This window comes from Egretta garzetta, unplaced genomic scaffold (genome assembly GCF_000687185.1).
Source record: "Egretta garzetta isolate BGI_Z169 unplaced genomic scaffold, ASM68718v1 scaffold40, whole genome shotgun sequence".
Lineage (NCBI taxonomy): Eukaryota > Metazoa > Chordata > Aves > Pelecaniformes > Ardeidae > Egretta > Egretta garzetta.
Window position 1 is genome coordinate 1,523,121 of NW_009258484.1, and position 16,980 is coordinate 1,540,100.

The following is a 16,980-nucleotide window of genomic DNA, read 5'->3' on the forward strand; positions in this document are numbered from 1 at the left end:
TTTGGAGGAGCAAGAGGTATGAATAAGTAAATAAATTAGAAATCTTAAAGGGAAAGTCATTCCCAAAGAGGAGCAAATTTCTCCTCAATAGTAACCTTTGAATTCAGTGGCATACAAAAGAAATGGGTTTGGGTTTCAAGTAGAAAAGCTGCCCTTTCTGTATTTTAGTTATAAAAAAAGAAGTCAGTGTTTTGCTGGGGTTGTTTTTTGGGTTTTTTGTTTTGTTTTGTTTTGTTTTTTAAGGTTTGGTTGCTCAGGGAGGAAGGTTCATGTCTGTGGTATATGAACACAGAAGGAATAGAGTATCAGTTAGTGCTATGATATCCCTACCCTGAAAGCAGGCCACTGGCTCAGTTCAACTCAGAGCCACTGCAGAAAAGGGCACGTTTGACAGTAGGCTTGCTGATTACATGAGCTATTGTGGCAATAACACACAAAGCCTCTTGAAACTGTAAGGAAAGAAGTATCATAGACACCTACCACGCTACTGGCAATGATTAAATTAGAGGTGAAGAATAAAAAAAATTTTAAAAAAATACTGAGAATTTGCTGTATCCTTTCTTATTTTTATATTCAGACTAGAAGGCTCTTGGATGCAAGTCCTGTGTCTGGGATGTCACTAGATACAAACAGAGACAGATGGTGGATTAAAGTTCTCAACATTGATTTTGTCATCTAGACAGGGGCCCAGGTACAAAGCTCTTTAGGAGATGGGAGAAGCAAAAGTGGTAAAGCAAAACATTTGAATCTTGAAAAGAGAAAGAAACATAGAATCATAGAATCATCTAGGTTGGAAAAGACCTTTGAGATCATCAAGCCCAACCATTAACCTAGCACTGCCATCCCACCGGTAAACCGTGTCCCTAAGCACCTCATCTACCCATCTTTTAAATACCTCCAGGGATGGGGACTCGACCACCTCCCTGGGCAGCCCATTCCAGAGCCTGACAACCCTTTCTGTGAAGAAATTTTTCCTAATGTCTAAGAATGCAAGAGAAATGCTTCTTCTAGTTACAGCGCAACTATTCCAGCAATGGAACTGCAGGCTGGGACAGACAGCAAGAATTTCCCCCTGAGGTCAAGCGAGAGGATGAAGAGAAGAAAAGGCAAAGGCAACAGAACTGAAGTGGCTGGTAAACCATGCATGCAGTTGCTAGCACTGGCCAAAAATAAAAAAAAAATTGGTGCTTTCTAAAGAAAACAAATTGTGATCCCTTGGACTTTTCTCACTTTAGTGGATTTTAGTTCAAATCCTAATCCACTGAGGAATGAGGAAATTCCTAAGTGCTTTCTACTGATGGATGTGCTCACCCCAAAGCATCAGGCATGGTCACTAGTGACCCTTGGCTCTGGGGGAAACTCAGAAGTTCGATCCAGGTCTTTTCGGTATGTCTCACAATCTCAACCTACATAATGGAGGCAAGGTCGTATCATCCTAGCTTGTATAGCTAGAAAAAGATACCAGTACTTAGGCAATGATTAGTGGGAATTCATTTTTGCAGCTGTGCTCTGATTTTTCACTCTTTTCCTGAATAAAGCACCTCTCAAGAGGAGGTGAATGGTGCCGCTAGAAGAGGGTACACGGAAGAGGTTCAGGGGAGGAGAACGGGGCAGATAGGCTTTTGTGCTTCTCGGCGGTCACTGATATTTCCTGATGGTTTTTTTAGCTTGGCTTACATCACTGATGTCCTGCTGCTCTTTGTGACTTGTTCATTTGCTGTGAGCTGCTCGGTGACATTGGTTAAAGCAGCACCGGAGGAATTGTCAGCAAGATCATGCCTCTTGCAGTCAGCTCTGGTGGCTGCATCAGGACCTCATGCAGAGGCCGTGGTAGGGGGAAGCGCCGCAGCTCCAAAGCAATTAAGTTGCTCTTTTATTGCTCTTCCTCCTCGCTTTCTGAGCAAACAGCACAGTATGAGCTGGCCTTTCCTCAGGACAGCGTCTTTCATGTAAAATGCATCTCAAAATGTTTTGCAAAGATAAAATGTTCCACTAGACCATTGAACAGAGAAAGAGAAACAGGAAGACAGAAAAAATCTTTTCAGAGAAGGTTTGGAAAAAAGATGAAGGAACAGCAAAGCAGAAAAATGCATGGAGAGTCTTCAGACGGTGCGAACACAAAAATGTCCTTACAAAACCACTTTAATTTATTTTTTTTTAAATGCAGTACAGCCAGCTAGGGCAGGTAGTCAGAGCGGTAGATTGAAGGTCTGGAGAGTTCTCTGGATGGGTATGGTTGCCTCTGGGGTCCTGGCCTGGAAAGGGCACGTCGAGGTGGCATGGCTTGACCGCCTTATAATACAGAAAAGTATGGGAAATGTATTATTATTATTATTATTATTATTTTTACTCCTTTGATCATTCTTGGTATGATTCCCTGTGCCTGCTCAGAGGCTGTAGGTGGTGGAGTAAGCAAGCAGCTTCTTGATGCCCCCGCTCTGCTGGAAAGTCTGCCAACAGTGTTGCTATATCCGCTTCAAATGTGTGTAGGGGATGCTGTCTGCTTGGCTCCTTTTCTGCTTTAGTATTCCTTCCAGGTGTACCACAGCTTGGGGAACTTTGACTGAAGAAACTGATAGAATCCCTGCCTTCTGTGAGCGTCTGCAACGTGAAATGCAGAACTTTTTATGTTGTTATGAAATCAATCAACAAAGAAATGTTTTACCCAAGTTTCTCCCTTTATCTTCGTGGTTAGAATCTGTAGCTGGCTCTTTTTGTCCTCACCAAGACACTGTAATTTATATATTGAAGTGAACAGCTGGATGCAGCTCACCCAAATTATGCATCAAACAGAGCTGTATTTTAAGGCTCTGAAGATGGGTCGTTCCGAAATGCTTGAATTCACTTTGTTTTCCGTGGAAGGTGGTAGGTGACTCTGAAAACCTCCAGAGGGAGTTCTTATTCATCTTAAGTTTAGGCACATGAATTAAGTGTACATGACCTTTTGTGATGGCCTTAAATCTGTTTGTCTTTCTCCTTTTGAGTAGCTAGGGAACTTAGGGACTTCCAGAAAGGGCTGCTTTATTACTCTCCTGAGATACAGGCACACAGCAGTTAAATGAACTAAATCCCACCCTAGAAAAACAGATCCTCATGTGTCCAGCTGAGATCTTCACTTTAAACATTTCCATATAGAGAACGCGGGTCTACCAAGAACCAGGATAAAAATGAAACCCTTTGCTATCTGGACAGATAATCCTTTCCCCAGAAATGCTGGCTCTCCCCTCATTTTCCTGTAGCTCCCAGGGGAAAGCAGCGAGTAGTGATGCCTCCCTGAACCTGGCCATGTCGTCTTAGCGCCTGGATGTGTACTTCGCTTTCTAGCCCTGCCTTCAGCACGCATTTTGTCTCGTACTTTTTCATGAACAGAGAGGCTGAAAGCTAATGAGTTTGCAGGGTAACATTTTCTGATACTGAAAAGGCTTCTACACTACAATTTACATAAACATTACTATTTAATAATGGGCAACATTGCAAACAGGAAAAGTCTTTAAAGACTTATTGAGCCAATATTTAACTTCTAATTCCTCCATCACATAAAAGCGACTCGTTAATGCAAGAACCAGCTAAATTATTTTTAAAGCTCAATTCACTCTGTCATTAGATGTTTTAAAAATACTGTTAGACCACTATTAGACCTAGAATCCTCCAGATACCTCTAGTCTTTTTAATTAACTGCAGTCATTATTAAGAATAGTCACTGCAAAGTTCATTCACTCCCTCCATGCTTCCTACTAATCCACTTAGGAACTTTGCCATCAAGCAACCTCAGGAGAGGTTATCTTTAATGAGAGCCCTATGGAATAACGGGCTATTCATTTCCCTAAATGTCACTTGTATAGTATTAATATGTTCACATGCTAATAAAAAGACCAGCGCCTGATGCACTGCTTATCTGTGATATGAAGTGCTGGAATGGATCTGCTCTGTCTGTTAATAGTTAACATTTGTCATAGAATCTTTTCATGTTTATGAGTCAGCTCTTTGTTCATGACATAACTGCAGTGAGGTACATTAAGTACATGGATAATGTCCAAGGTCAGCCAGCGATGTCTTCTCGTGTCCAGGGACAGCTGCTTCTTCTGGGTATCAGGGTGCACGAACAGCCAACAGAAAATCCTGTAATACAGAGCCAGAGGAGAAAGTTGCACTTGATTTTAAAGGCAATGAAATTCATATGTACCTTATGATAAATAAATAGTTCCACAAGTACTGGAACTGCAAAAACTTGTTTTCTTCGAGAACTGTGTCTTGAGGCTAATGACTTCTGGTCTTTACAAAGATGCAAGCTCCACTTGAAGCTTTGCTAGGCAGAGCAGCTACAAGGGGGTGTGTTTGCGTCTGTGCCTGTGTGTGGTTTTTCTCATGCCTAATAGCACTTTTCTTGCGGTGAGGAGGACCATGCTGTTTCTTGCCCTGAGTTCACATGGTCTAGTTCCCCTATTTCAGTGAAGTGATTTTTGGTTTACATAAGTATTGGTAAAATCAGGTTAAACCCATAAACTGTGGCATCTTGGGCTTGATTCGGTTGCCATCCATGACATTCTAGATGTCATAGGGTACCTGAGACATTGTAAGGTGCTGGTAGATATGAAAAGGGCCCCTAGGAAACCTGAAAATTTCTTACCTGGTAACTGGGAAGCAGGCAGGATGCACAAGGGCATCTCAAATGGCACTGAGCTGAGCCTTGAGTTATCCACTGTCAATTACGGGATCTTGGGCACTCAGCTCACATAAGACACCTCCAAATATGCACATACAATTAGGTATTTTAATGACAAGCAAACTCACACCACCACCCTTCTTTTTTTGCTTTATTACTTTGACTTTATAAGTCAGAGTTAAGTGAACTGCAATCTAGAAAGGGTTTTGTGCCTACATGGATCTCACTGTGAGGCCAGAAAAGCTTTACAAGCCAAACCGGGTTTTCCAAATTCAAGTCTTGTTCTGTACCTTTACCCTCTCTGCAACCCCCAACCTCTCCCAAAAGCATATCTCTACATCAGCCAGTACTAGCCCTGTTTTTCATTGGTACTTATGCCCTTTGCTGGTATAATCAGTTGGCTGTTCTGCTCAGATTATATCTATGTGCATTTTTCTTTACGCAGCCAACAGCCTGGACGTGGCCTCCAAATTGTAGAGTCTGGTCTCAGCTATATAGTGCATTTCCTCACTTTCATTGCTATCTTCACATAATTAATGAGCCAACACTATTGTCTGTAATAGTTACTGATAAATTTCCAGATCAGAGCTTCTCTCGTCATCACACACATTGAAAGTGCTGTTTGTGGCATGATTTTGTATTAGGTCTTTCCACAGACATACTCTTGGCTGCTATTGCACCTGTATCAGATGATCCACTTACGTGTACTGGACATACAGCAGAGACACCCTGGTATCCTTACCTGTGATGTCTTAATGTTGATGTCATTTTCAAAAGGTATATAGCTGTTAGTTAATCAAAACATTACAAATCCGATGCCCATGTGCTCTGTCTTTAATACCATTCTGTCAGAGCAGAAGTGCTTTACAGTCAGTACAAATGTGATCTCAGCTGATTTTAAAGCCCCATTACACTGCCAGAGCACTCCAAAGTGGCCTAAGTATAAATGAAAATCAGGACCTCCATCACAAAGATAAACGATCCAGTAAGAAGATTAATCTCATCCCCACAAAATAGCAGAAGCGATGATAGTAGAGACGAATCTCACCGGGAGCCTCCTGTCTGAAGCCTACGGAGCTTGCTACGGAGCAGGCAGCAAGAAGGGAAAACAAACTCAAAGCACAAGACATATGTCACACGGAGCTGCCTTTTACCCAGGGAATGTAGCACAGCTACTTCAGCCCATCTATTTATGTGTGTCAGACGAAATATTCCCGAAGGGGGACTCTGTCTCTTTAGAAGGCACTTTTTTTTCTTTTTTTTTATTTTTTCATACAGTAATAGATTCTGAACCGAGGAAAACCTAAACCAGCGTAAGGAAGTTCATTATAATTCAGAGAAGTGGGAGGTTTTTTGATAATTTTAGCATCTCAAAGGTCAATGGCAGCTGCTTCTTTTTGTCCCTGAGGGGTAACATTGCTTTTTCCAGCCATGTACCCATTTCATCAGAATCAGAGGAAATCTATGAACTGTGTGATAATCTTAGCTAATTATTCCAAGAGTGGTAATGTAAAATGCTATGACATCAGCACCAAGAGGATAGAATAATTCTGATAACATATCAGCTCCTGAGTACGCATCTACACAAGCCAGCCTAGGAACATATACCCTGAGAAGATCAGCTTTTCAGCTCAACCCTATAATGAAATGCAGTTTCTATCACTAACCAAGAGCGAAGAAATAGCAGCTGTTCCTGCCTTTTTCTGTGATCTATTCACATTCAAAGTGCTGCGGGGAGAAAAAAAAAGTGGATTCCCAATCGGTTCAGAGTCTGATAATACAAAAGGTAAATAATCACAGCTTAGCTTTGGCCAGAGACACCAAAGACACACAAAAGGGACAAAAGATCTTTTTCTTCCCAAACCAGATATGCTAATGGCAACTGCAATTTTCACAAGCTTTTTGACTAAAACACTGCTTAAATAAGTTGGATCTGCTCCTGAGAAGTACTAAACATACACTTCGTAATACATGAGGAGAGTCCTTCACTGACATTAACATCAGATCCTTTGCCTTTGGCATCCCTTGACTGCAGTCGAGGTTGCTAAAGCATAAGACTGATAGACAGAGAGGCAAGTAACTCTTCACTGGAAGTGCTTATCTCATTGTAGAAAGCAGAGCTTTGCAGTTTTCTACGCTCTTACCCTAAAGCAAGTATATGATATATGCTATGTTATGCAGCCGTGCTTCAGACCACTTATAAACTACAGTTCCCTTATTCCTGCCTCCTTAGGTTCTCCTTTATAGTTTCACCTCAGGTTTTAAAAAGGGATATGGATAGTTATGCTTTCTCATCCAATTTTATGTGTATCTATCCAAATGCAATTCTTTTTTGCTATTGCTTTTTGACTGCATTTCAGATCAGAACAAGCCTGATGGACAAGCTCAAGCGCACTACAAGCAAGACTACTATCCAGGGCTAGCCAACGCAGAGAGGGTAATGCAACACTTAGCCATACGTAAGTTGTGTCGTGAGTACAATGTCCTGTATTTTGTCAGTCTGATTAATTTTAATCTTAGATTTTTCCCCTTTCCTGGTTTTCAGGTTTTGCTAGCTTGGAAAACCTTACTCTTATTTTCAAACACCACCCAAGGCATATGGAGGGCCAGCTCTGTGGTGGGAGAGACAGGCAGCACTTGGAGGACAGGACCTGTCTTGATATCTCTGATGAGACCTCTCCATCGCATTCCCCAAAGTCCATTCTTGTGTGCTAGGCTATTTGAGAGCTCTTCCAATGAAAGATGCTATAAAAAAAATTATTTCCTAAAGATTTTGTTATTGATCCATAAAATGGAGCAAAACTAAACACATCACTGTTGAGATGACTCAAGGGATGACCGAGAAAGATGGTTTAACAGTTTCAGGATGGTGGGCTAATAGCTGCACGCTGGGGATGATTCACTTCTCATATAATTTTATGCATGTGCAGTTCCATGGGCACCAGTGATTCACATGAGGGGCAAGAAAGAAAGAGCCCTGTAAGGAATCCAAGACCCCTGTAAGGAGCAGTCATCCACAAACTGACTGATTTTTTCCCATTGCTCAGTCTGGAAGATAGTTTTCTTGAGCCAGGTTCCCGATATTGAAATCCGTGAAATTATTCTGTTTGGCAGCTATTTCTTACTGTTATCAGAAGAGCTATGGAAAATGAATTTGTGATTTGGTTTATAATCTCTGTTCCAAGTTGTCCTTTGTAACTAATTGAAGGAGTTCAGCTGGTGCCAGTTTTTCACCCTCTGCCACAATAAAAAACCCATCACTTCTTAGAGTCTGATTTTTTCATGGAATTACTATTCCACCAGCTTTTTATGATACAACTATTTGTTGCTTTCACATAATTTACACACATACATATGTGCATATGTAGTAGTAAGATGCTGGGTTTCTTGGTACAAGGTAGATTCATGTCCCTGGTCACATGAACTGTCAAGGACTTGACATTTGGAAGCAAGAAAACGTCAAAGAGTGCTATTTAGTCAACCTTTAAAGTTTTGGACACGCTGTAGGGTAATGGATGCAAAGTCCTCAGCAAATGACATTACGGATGAAGGAAGGATTTGACTTAGTATTTCTGTAGCCCTTAAGCTGAAGTAGCTGTTTTTAAACAGTATAAATTGGTTAACAATGACAAATGAGTTGTTACTAACATGCATAAATACTGAATTCCCAGAAAAAGTTAAATATGATTTTTTTTTCCCCAGTAAATGGAAAAGTATGGAAAAATAGTTCTAAAAATCCACAGCCTTGCAACGGGAGGCGTATACTGGAGCCTTTTCCCTGAGGAAAAGCTTCCCTAGCTCACTAATGACCAAAGTCTTCAGTTTTACCATGTTCTAGTTAGTTGTTAGTGCATCTGACAGAAGACTGACTGTCTCAATCCTTCAACTGTACCAAGTTAAATGGATTAACACAGCACTTTTCTTGTCAAATCACTTCACAAAGGTAGGTAGGTCCTTTTAGTAGGCTATAGCAGTAACCCCACGGAGGCTGGAAACCTACGAGCTTGCTTGACTGCTTTGACATATTCTTTGTACAAATGCCAGAGGCACTGCCTTACAAAAAGGTATATCAAAAGGTATATCAAAATTCAAAGTTATCACTTGAATTAAAGCACAGGCATCATGCTGTTCCTCCAAAGAAACCCTTATCAAACTGTTGTTGCTGTTTTCTATCACACAAGCTGTCATACTGTAGCTCCTGGCTTCCTATTCATTAAAATGCACTAAGTTATTAGCTGATACCGGAATAATATTTTTTAAATTATTTTTCATTCACTAATATTCCTGTCAATTCTGTATTCATATATACTTGAAATAACAATTTTGTTCTCGGTGAAAGGACAAAGGTCTAAAAGCAGAACAAACAATACAGGTTCCAGATAAAAAAAATGAACTGTGCTAGTCATACACACAGTTCAAACAAATTCTAACATTGCCTTATGGAAAAGTCTTTATTTTCCTCTATTTCTTAACCTGACTTGTAGGTATAAGAATCTCCTCTTGTCCATACAGATGAAACTTGCAAGCCCTTGCTAATGACTGAGATGAGTGAGGTTTGGATCCTTGTGCCAAGCGAGACAGAGCAAGGATTCCTGTCCAGCTAACCCGCAACAAAACCAAATATTGCCATCACTCTCAGATTTTATTTTTTTTTGGCTGAAAAGCCCTTAACTTTGCTCTGAACCCTCAAGTTAATGCTCTGGTGGAAATATGAGAATTCCTCTTGCACATCTCCTCTTGCATCTGTCTGTCTGGAGACCTCTGTTTCAAGGGCTTAGACTTTAAGCACCTTGTTCAGCAAGGGACAACATATCAGTGCTGCGATGTGAATGGCAGGTAGATAGATGGCCTTCAGCTCCTTTGGGGGAAAGAGAAGGGGCCAGGGCAGCCACTCCACCTCTCTTATGCTCGTGGCCTCATGTCTCCCTGGTTATGACCACCAGATCCGTATTTTTCTCTTTCAGTCGTGGTGTTTGGTCACTGGCCCACTGCTTCATCTGCTCCAATGCTTGGAAATTTTAAAGAACTTTTTTTTGACACAGCTCCTGAGGCAGTCTCCCGCTGCTCAGACTGATGATCTTTCTTCTGACCCAGCCTGTCTGTGGCTTTAATTATTTCCCCTTCAGGTACATGCCAGCCACAGACTTCTGAAACTGAAAAAGCAGCTCAGGTTGCGATATCAGTCACGCATCAGTGGAGCTGATTCCAAGTGCGTGGGAAGGGGACTGAGACCTTAAACCTCACTACATGGTGTAGTTGAATTTTTTATGCATGAACCAGGAAGGGTGCTGGCCATGACTACTCTTTTTTTCCCAGGGCTGGGTGGTGGAGAAGGGCAGCGATCTCACAGGGTGCTTGAAGTCCTGGGCTCAGGAGCCTGCAGTGCAGGGCAGTGCTGGTGCTCGTCCTGCTCTGCCCATGCAACTTGGACAAATAATCCAGAGGTGCTTTCAGACAGGTTTCCATGGTGCTTCTGTGCCCCTGAATTCAAGAAAGAAATGAGTGTACCAGCATTGTGCGTGCCTCTGACCACCAGACCTTGATAGGATCAGAATAGACAAGTAGAAAGGGTACCCAAGCACCTGCTGTGGATTCATCTCATCAGACTTTGCACACTTAAATGTTGGCCACCTACACTTGCTATGCAGTGAAGGGAGTATGATCTGGATCTGGATCTTCTAGGTCCCTTGAGCAAGGGGAAGGATGTAGCTGGGGTGTGATGCCTTCTGCCCACACTTACAGCCCACAGCAGCTCAGGTTCAGGTCCAACCTGTTAGGTGGGGAAAGGCAGCTAAGAGCCCTGATCATACAGGCTGCTGGACTCAAGAGAAGCTAACACTGCTGGTTGCTTTGCATGGGCTGTAAAAGGTGCAGGTGGGCATGTAGTGACCACAGCAGAGAACACCTGCATGTTGCCGGAGGTCTGCAAGATCTCAAGAGGCAGTAAATGCTGCTTCCTTTCTCTGTTTTTTTCCCACTATATCCCATGGCAGGATTATAAGGCCAGAATTTATCCCGTAAACCATACCAGGGTATTTGAGTTTCTGTAGTGTATCTCTGTTCTTAGCTTGTGAAATAATTACAGTATTTCAAACTGACATCTGCAGCTAAGATGGTAACCAACCTGGAGCCCAAGTGTGTTTGCTTCTATAGGAAGTCAACAGTCATGTATGAGTATGCCTCTTCTCTTCATTTATCCCTCCCAGCTGTGCTATTTTATATGTTAAAAATATTCTTCCATTCATTTAATCTTATTCTGGAAGACACTGAAGCATTTCTAAGAGGGCACTTAATTTCATTAGCTTTTCTGAAAACAAAAGCACAGCATGAACACCTAAGTAGAAAAATTAAATTACTAGATGCAAGTCAGAGGAGGGAAATGCCCTGATACCAGCTTTACAGACCGCAGACTCTTTATAAACTCATCACTATGGTAACTAAAATTATAGCCACAATCCCAGCAACCAAAACTTTGTGCAAGGAGGAGCAAGACCGGGCAACTTACTGCTGTGGTGCTCTATGCCTGCCAGGAGAACAAGGCTATGTCTGAAATTAAAAAAGCCATGAAAGTATTCTCATATGGTCCTTTTCTATTAATCAAATAGCTTCACTGTAATATCAAACATTGTTCCTCTCTGAGGTATATTTTGCCTCCTTTTAGCTAGAATAATTTCTGAAAACTGTGGCTGCCCAGGTGTTTTTGTCTCCAGCAGCTGAAAACCCTGAGATTAATTTATTTGCTTCTGAATAGAAATGAAACAACTGAATGCTATTTCTCTTCCGAATAATGCTAATAATCAGCTAGACATATGCAAATTTCAGGAAACCTTAACATAAAGTTTCTAAATTTAGGTATTATACTTCTTTAAAATAAGTATTGTTTTGCTTTAGCCAGGGGGAGTTCATCATCAAGGTCTTGCAATTTAAAGAAAAATAAGTTCATTTTGGATCCACTCAGCAATAGTAATATACAGGCACAATAACTCAGCAGAAATCAAATGGATTCTTCTGATATGACATCATTTACAAGAAATAAAAACCTTACTGCATAAACTTTACAAATTAAAGCTCTCATAGGTATTTATGCCTCTACTTTTAACATTATTGCTTAAATTTCACCCACAGAATGCTGATATTCATCAGTTGCTCAAGCAAAATGTGTTTACACAAGTGGAGTAGTTTCTTGGATGGGTAACATAAGGTTTGCATATAAATACAGGATATGACAGGCAAAGTGTCTTGTGGTTACTGCAGGAGATTGGGAGTAAAATAATCTGGTTTGTAGTTTTGCTACTATCATTGCCAATCCTGCAAAGTGCTGGTTGCTCTCAACACCTCCCAAAACCAAAGCTGTGGTCATTCAGCCTGTTGCAGTGTAACACAAGAAGTAACAGTGGATGTTGCAATTAAAACATTTCTTATCAATGCTGATGAGAAAGTGGCAATCCTAGCCTCAGTAAGGGCTGAGAATACCGTAAGGCGCAACCAGGGCTGAGTATGGCCAAACTTGCAGCAGCGCTGCTATGGCCAGCTTGTGCAAGATGAGATGAGATTGCCTGACCTACAAACGCTACCACTATAAGGATAATAGTAAATAATAGTATTTCTGATCTCACATGGCACTCTGTAGGCAGAAAGGGGCATAAGATATTACTCTTAGGAAACATTGTATTGGCTCTTGGCTTTTGTTAGTATTTCTGAGTTTGGAGCCAATATAAAGCTTGATTGTAGAATTGTTCAACGTTATTTTACCTAAAAAATAGTTTAAGTATTATGATAGTAGCTACAAAGAAGATGGAGACTACCTTTCACAAGGACTCGCATGGAGAAGAATGGACACAAGTTGCTCTTGGGGAGATTCTGATTGGATATGAGAGGGAAATTTTTCACAATGAGAACAGTCAAACTTTGGAATAATCTCCCCAAGGAAGTGGTTGACTCTGCCACATTGGACAATTTTAAGACTCAGCTGGAGAGGGTGCTGGGCCATCTTGTCTAGACTGTGGTCTTACCTAGAAAGGTTGGACCAGATGATCCTTGAGGTCCCTTCCAACCTGGTATTCTATGATTCTATGATTCTATGATTCCATGATTAAAAGCTAAGAAGGGTGGTAGCTGATGATAAAATTACTAGTCATATGTGCATTCACTCAGCCATGAATCTAAAGGGAGTTGAATGGATAAATCCCCATCCATTCAAAGCAAATCAAAGGAAGGATATTTGATTCTTATGGAATGGTCCAAGTTCCGTATTTTGGTGAAAAATTTCATGCAAAAACGTATTGGAGTTTTGGCCTTCTTTGGAGTTTCTGGGCTGGAGGTATTGTTGCTTTTGATTATCAAAAATGCTAATAACAGGAGAGTCATCGAAAATGACAATGGGATGGCAATGGTTAAACATGGACTGGTGACAGAATTTCATCTCTTACAATATGAAGGCTAATTAGTGTTAATATATTCTTCGAGCTAAATTGCACCCAGTGTTTTGCATACCTAAGTACAGGAAAAATATCACTGAATAGCTTCAGAGATCAAAGCACTCTGTGTAAGACCTGGGTACCTGCTACACGCAGAAGAGGCAGCTCTGGTTGGGGCTTGCGGTCCGTCTTCTGAGTGAACACCATGGTGGCACACAGGAGGTGAACAGAGATGGGGGGACTGGGAGGGTGGTGGTGGGACCTAAGGATGCAGACAGAGGTGAACCCTGGATGCCTTATGGATCTGCACTTTTTAAAGAGTCTGAGCACAGACATCTCACACAAATTATTCTTCCTTTGACAGAAACAAAGTGACCCAAAAAGACTATGCTTGACGATGGTTTTAGAGACATTTTTCTCAGAATAAATAATAAAAATAAGGGATATGCTGTGATAGTCTTCATATTTTCCCTATTCTATACACATTCTAGAGGTCAGAAAACAATAATCTTATCTGTTTGTTGCAATGAGCTTAATGTACACCACAAAATTAACATAATAGAATGCTTGTAAAGTGTTTTGAAAATGTAAAGTGCAAGTGCTAAGGGCTGTTATTGTGATGGATATCTTAATTTTTTCATAAAAGACATATAGCAGACATTTATAAAGCAATATCCTGAAAGACAAACAGCACTTACTAATTTGATGGCAACAAATAAATAATAGATAGTCATTGTTGGAAGCTTTTGCTTCTTTAGATAGTGTTACTCATTCCTTAATTTATTACTTCTTTATTCCAAGAAATATATGGCTCTTTGCAGAAGGATTACAACAGAGGGAGATGGGGAGGAGGTGGAAGAGGAGGCTGAAAAGCCACAACACGGGTGTGAATATTCGCTTAAAGAAGAACATGTCAGCCCTTTACATTCATTTTACAGTTTTCCCTGTGCTATTTGGTCCCTGTACTTAGGAAGGAAATAAAAAACTAGGCCAGACCCGATGCAGCAGGATACCCCCTGTTGGTGGGGTTGGGGTTTCAGGATGGGAAAAGGGCGGGTAAGGTGCCAGGCATGGGTGAGCGGGAGTTTACTATAAATCCTTTTAGGATGCATTGGTGGGAAGAGCAGGGGGGCAGGCATGATCTAGGAGTCTGAGATTCCTATGTAAAATACAGGGGAGCCTGAGTAGAACCCATCATTTTTGTGCTGCAGGGTTCTTGAGGCATTTATTTTTACAAAGGAGCAAAGTCTTGCCCCATTAGATCAGCTAGGTGAATTTCAAGACTTTTAAAACCGTATCCTTCTTTTCAGCCCCTTCTTAGTGAAACTTTATTTTTTTTGTTGTTTTTAGTTTGCTTTTATTCTTTCATCAGGAAGTGATTCTTGCACAAAGTTAGTCCTTAATCTTCTTGCTCTTTAGTCATCAACCCATCTGCATGGCTGGGCCGTGAAGTTGCTCTCCCGTAATCCGAGGCTGTTTGCAAAGCCCCGCTGAGCATTGCTCTGTACTCCCTGCCTGGGGAGCTGCATTTCCTAAAGATTCGTTTTACTTCTGATGAAACCCCAAAGACTTGCTCTGCTCTCTTTAATCAATAACACACTCTCCAATTTACTCTCCACACGGTAAGCCCAGCCAAGGGGTGAGTTGCTGCTGCTATTTCAGTTTAGGCATTGGTCTGTCTGTCTCGAACCTGGCAGCTCATCTGAGACATGCTTTGGGAGTGATCAATTATTTTTTCTGCCTTTTGCATTGTAGTTTCTGCTGCTGGTGGTGTTGCTGCTTTTGCAGCACCGTGCCCCAGCACGAGGCTACAGAGTGAAATTTTTTGGTGCCTAGGGCTGCTGGCCTGCCTGAGCCCAAGGCTGCAGTGGGCTGACAGGTGGCGTTCACCGTGCTCTATGCTGCTGTGATGGAGGCCAGCATCTTCCCTGGGCCATGGCCATGCTTGGGAGCTGCTGTGAAAGTGGCCCTAAGTGACATAAGTGTCTAGCAGGTCGATGGAGGTTATCCTCCCCCTCTGCTCTGCCCTGGTGAGACCCCACCTGGAGTACTGTGTCCAGTTCTGGGCTCTCCAGTTCAAGAAAGATGAGGAACTCCTAGAGAGAGTCCAGAGGACAGCAACTAGGATGATAAAGGGACTGGAGCATCTCCCCTATGAGCAAAGGCTGACAGAGTTGGGCTTGTTCAGCCTGAAGAAGAGAAGGCTGAGAGGGGACCTCATCAACACATACAAATATCTTAAGGGTGGATGTCACAAAGACGGAGCCAGACTCTTCTCAGTGGTGCCCAGTGACAGGACAAGGGTCAATGGGCACAAACTGAAACATAAGATTCAGTTGAATATGAGGAAAAGCTTCTTCACTTTGAGGGTGACGGAGCACTGGAACAGGCTGCCGAGGGGGATTGTGGAGTCTCCTTTTTTAGAGATATTCAAAGCCAGCCTCGACGAAGTCCTGTGTGACATGCTCTAGGAGAACCTGCTTTAGCAGGGGAGTTGGACTGTATGATCTCCCGAGGTCCCTTCCAACCCTTGCCATTCTGTGATTCTGTGTGTGACATTCCCTAGGAGCTGGAAGAGACTGGTGTCAGCTTACCGTAAACTGGCAATGTGCATGTGCACAGGTATATTTGGCATCAAGGAAAGAATATGTGCTGGAAGTGGGTCACGTTTCTGGGAAAACTGTTCCCGGTGTGGCCTCAAGATGTGAGTAAATGTCCACCGAAACCAGAGGACATCTCGCAGGCCAGTAGCATTGTGCTTAACCTTTGGGCATCAGTCAGAATTGCTGACAGACTCAGGCAACTAAAAATCAAGCTAAAATCTATGAAGGGGAAATATGAAAACATTTTTTTAAATTGTTTGGGACCTAATGTGGTTGAACTGAGTTTTAAATCCTTATAGAGAGTGAGCTCTTAGAATACCCTCCTCTTCCAAAGTGAACTCTTCCCTTTCTTCCTAATGGTGTTCTTGTTCTGCTGTGAAAACCAAAGTATTTTCATTTGAGGGTATGTGGGGAACTTTAGAGGAAACCAGTTGGGTCAGATGACCATGCTTAAAAAAATTTCAATTTTTCCTGTTCTTAAAACTGATAAATTATTAATTATCTGAGAGGAGGAAATCTGTTGTTAAATAACCCTCAGGCACAAGCTTACAATGCTTTTAGATTCAAAGAGAAACTATTTCTTCCGTCATTTCCCAGGGCTTGTAATCTATGGTCCACTAATTAACACACTGTTTGAATTATACATTAGCTCTTATTCTTGTTGCTATACAGCACACTGACTGATCTGCACTTTAGCTTTTTTCCTTTTAGCCATCAGCCCCCAGGAATCAGGCTGAGGTTTTTACATGGTACCACTATGGCCCAGCCGAGGGGATAATCTCTCTGTCTTAACTGTCTTCAGCTCCATTTGAACAACTGGAGCAAAAACAATGTTTTGAAAAAGACTTTTTCTCTTTTTCCTTCTGTTTTCTGTCTTTCTCTTAGGCTAAAAAAGTGGCCTGTGAGTAGTAGAGCTCTTGGGATAGGATGGTTTGTGCCGTTCTCTGGATGTAGTTAAGGAAAACTTCAAGTCAGAGCTGAAAAGAGTCTGGTAAATCTGATAAACATAGATCTGAGAAGGGAATTAGCAAAAGGGAAGAAGAGCGGCTGTGCCCATCCTGCAAGGATGCAGATGCCAGCTGGCCCAGCAGCAACTGCTTCCAGAGTTTTAATGGGTTCGTCACCTTTTTGCGGGCACCATGTATTCTCTTGCAGGTAACCCTGTCTAGCCCCAGCAATGCTCTCCAGAAATAAAACCACGGTAGCAGCAGATCATGTGTCAAAGGTATGTGGTAACTCTTAGCCCCACAGAAAAGTGTCGAAAAACCTGACAGATATTAACCAGGGCTTCAGAAGA